The sequence below is a fragment of the Dipodomys merriami genome, unplaced genomic scaffold (genome assembly GCF_024711535.1).
Source record: "Dipodomys merriami isolate MVZ:Mamm:240054 unplaced genomic scaffold, mDipMer1.0.p SCAF_553, whole genome shotgun sequence".
Lineage (NCBI taxonomy): Eukaryota > Metazoa > Chordata > Mammalia > Rodentia > Heteromyidae > Dipodomys > Dipodomys merriami.
In genome coordinates this window covers 545131-549046 of record NW_027206128.1, presented here as the reverse complement: position 1 = coordinate 549046, position 3916 = coordinate 545131, and positions in this window count along the sequence as shown.

Sequence of the window (3916 nt, the reverse complement as noted above, 5' to 3'; positions counted from 1 at the left end):
ATATTAACCACTTCTAGGGCTTGATCTCAGGTCATCAAATTTGTCTGCCAACTTCACTTGCATCAGACTGGTGTGCTAACATTGACCCATTCATGAAGTGGGCCTTTGAGGCCCAGAGTTCAAATCACAGAACTACCAAAAACTTAATCCTTGTGGTAGAAACTAATTGTCCCACTTGTTTTCCTTATCAGTGAAAGTCATGGGTCATGTAATAGAATTTAAAAAATGTTATACATTTAATCATACTCTCTAAAATACAAAAGAAATAAATAAAACACAAAATAAAATGAATAACTATACTAATTGTAATATGTAGTAAACATGTGTATGTAAATTTAAATCATGTATTTAAAATGTATATGAATATTATTTTTTTGGGTGCTAGGTCTTGAATTCAGCCCCTGGGAACAGGCCTGACTTTCTTGTCTTTTCACATGGTGAGCTTTCCCTTCGCCAACAGTGCTGCAGATTTACCCAAACCCTGAGTTCAAACCCCAAGTCCGGCAGAAGAAAATGGCATGAATTCCAAGCCAAGGAGCCTCATAATTTTTTAAATATTTTAAATTTATGTATATATGCATGTATGTATGTATGTATGTATGTATGTATGTATTTTTATTTTGTCAAGCACAGGGCTTCAACTCAGGGCATGGCAACGCTGCCTCAGCTTTGATCACTCTAGGCTGTGTTGAAGCCACTCGACCCACAGCCAAACCTGGGTTCCTGAGCCTAAAAGGCTGACAGGAAATAAATAAATAAATAAATAAATAAATAAATAAATAAATAAATAAATAAAATGACACAGAAAAAAAAAACAGCAACTTGAAGATGGCTGCCAGTTTTACATTTTTTTTTTCAAGTTGACCATACTGGGTCTGAATGGCATGGCTGAAAGTGTTTGTTACCTGGCATTGCTGAAGGCTGGCAGGCTGCCAGGGAAGCCATAGACCAACACAGCAACATAGGACCTGTGTTTGAAGCCCGGTCCGGACCCCTATCAATGGAGGGAGATCCTAAGAGTCTCATTCCTATTCATAGGAATACGGATGGAAGGTTATGTATATCAAGGTTGAATTAGTTTTTCCTGAATGATACTAGTATAAAATTAGAGAGTGATTTTAGGAGGCCAATGGATTTTAATGAATACTTTTTGACACATTCAAAGAGTACTATTAATTACATGGATGCAATAGTTTCGGGACAGTGGTTGATTTAATTAATAATTCATTAAGGATGAAAACAACAATAATTACATGGAGGCATAATAAATACCCAAGAATTGGTAGGAATGTAGCCTATATAACTGAATAATGTGTAGACATCTCTGGCACATTTTAAGGATATATATTTATTTGTGTACTACCATCAGCATGTCAAACTGTTCTTGTTTTGTCAACACCTGGGGTTGGATCTCAGGTGCTGGGACCTGCTTGTCAGCTCCATATGCCCCATGCTGGAGTGCTGACACTCACCTATTCATGAATTGATCCATGTATGCTGTGAGTTCAAATGCCAGCACTCACAAAAATTGAATCGTGGAGTAAGAAGACTAGGGTGACACGTTTTCCTTTTCTGTGAAAAGCCTGGGTGTCAGGTGTGAAGTTTCATACATAGGCAAATGTATATCCTATACAATAAATGTAGTAAATATTCCATGTGTAATAACATTCAATAAAATAATGGTAAATAAATGAATAAAAAATAAAATGAATAAGTACACTAAGTGCAATATGGCTAGAGGCTGCTGTGCTGGCAGTCACCAATTCATGAATTGAGCCTTCTAGGCCCTGAGTTTAGATCCCAGCACTGCCAAAAATGTAATCTTGGAGTAAGAAGCCGAGTGTGACACATGTTTTCCTTTTCTTTTAAAGTGCTCAGTGTCAGGTAGGATGTATAATTTGGATGCAAATCTATATGCTATGTAAGAGAATGTCATAAAGGTAAGAAATGTCATAGGCGGAAGGATTGTCACTACAATAAATGAAAAACAGATTGAATTAGTAGTGAATCATTCTGGGATAAAATTAGACATAATAGTTATAGAATGTGAACTAAGTAAAATTACTATTTTATTAAGCATTAACAGAATAAAAATTACATGGAGACATAATTAAATACCTAATAATTGGTTGTAACACATGATGCATAATTTAATTATATATAGACATCTGTCTCATTCAATAAAATATGTAATTATATATATGGATGTATATACATATATTATAAACAATAACAGGATATTAAGTAATTATTAATTAATGTTTTATTAGTAGTTCTACAGAGACAAATCATTAAGGAAACATAACTTAATACATAATAAATGGTAGTAATTATCTATAAATTAATAATATACAGACATCTCTCTTTTTATGCAATTTCTATACCTCCTGGGGCTCGGTGGTTGAGTGATCACCTAGTAAGCACAAAGCCCTGGGTTAGATTCCTCAGTGCCATATAAACAGAAAACCCAGAGATTCTGCTGTCTTTCAATCAATTGAGCATTATCCTGGAGCACAAACGCTTAAGGACAGTGTCTAAGCCCTTACTCAAGGCCCAGGACTGCCGCAAAAAAAGGTAGAGTGTTCTAACTGCAACTACAGACGGGCAGGACTTCAAACACCTCATCACAAAGCAAGCTAGGAGTCTGGCACTGACAACTGCCATTTAACCTGACTTAGCCAGATGTAAGCCGCTGCAACCCAGCTAGATGGAACCAGAGGCTGCTGGCTTACCCCCATCATCCAAGTTGGTTGGGGGCTATAAAACCCAGCCCTGACAGGAAGTCAGTGAGTCTCTTTGAAATGAGATGATTATGCAGACAAGAATATTGAGGCTCAGATATGTCCCGATGGCAGGGACGAAATTATGTATTACTAAAGAGTGGGTGAGTTGTCTCCTGCAGACAATTTTTTTATTTTGTTTTTCCTCAGTCATGAATCTTGAACTCGGGGACTAGGCACTGACCCTTACCTCTTGGGCTCATGGTTAGCAGTCCACCATGTGGAGCCAAGGAGCCCCTTGCAGCAGAGTGCCATGGCCTAGGGTTCTATAGCCAATGTCTGTCATCCTGCCTTCTCAGGAAACTGAAATCTGAGGATCTGGGTTCCAAACTATCCCTGATACAAAAGGTCCCATGAGATTATATCTCCAATTCATCACTAAGAAACCTGAAGTGGAATCTGGGTGCTTGAGGCTCATGTTGGTCATCCTAGCTACTCAGGAGGATGAGATCTGAGGATCAAGGTTCAAAGCTAGCCTGGGAAGGAAAGTCCTTGAGACACTTAGCTCCAATGAACCACCAGAAAACTTGAAGTGGCTCTGTGGCTCAAGTGGCAAAGCACAAGACTTGAGCTGAAGAGCTCAGGGACAGCACCCGGCCTAGACATCAAATCCTGCAACCGATAACAACAAAAAAGAAAGAAACTAACTAAAAAATCTGAAGTAGAGGGCTGGGAATGTGCCTTAGGGGCACATATATGAAACCCTGGGCATGATTTCTCAGGACCACATCACTAGAAAAAAAAAGCCTGAAGTGTCTCTGTGGCTCAAGTGGGAGAGGGCTATCCTTGTACAAGAGAAACTAGGTACAGTACTCAGGTGCTGAGTTCAAGCTCCAGGACTGGTGTAAGTGTGCATGCACATGGACACACACACACACACACAAACACACACACACACAAGCAGACCAGAAATGAAGCTATGACACAAAATGGTAAAGCACTGGGATTCTGCACTGAGCTCATGCTCAGCAACCAGGCCCTGTGTTCAACCTAAAACCTAGCCACCCAGGGCCCAAGTAGGAGAGGTCAAAGATTTCATAACCTGATGATCTCGAGATTTAGACTAAGGGTTTCTGTGAATCTGCTCTTGGTGAATCCCTGAGGAAAGCCACTTGAAGCCTCCTCAAGAGATCACA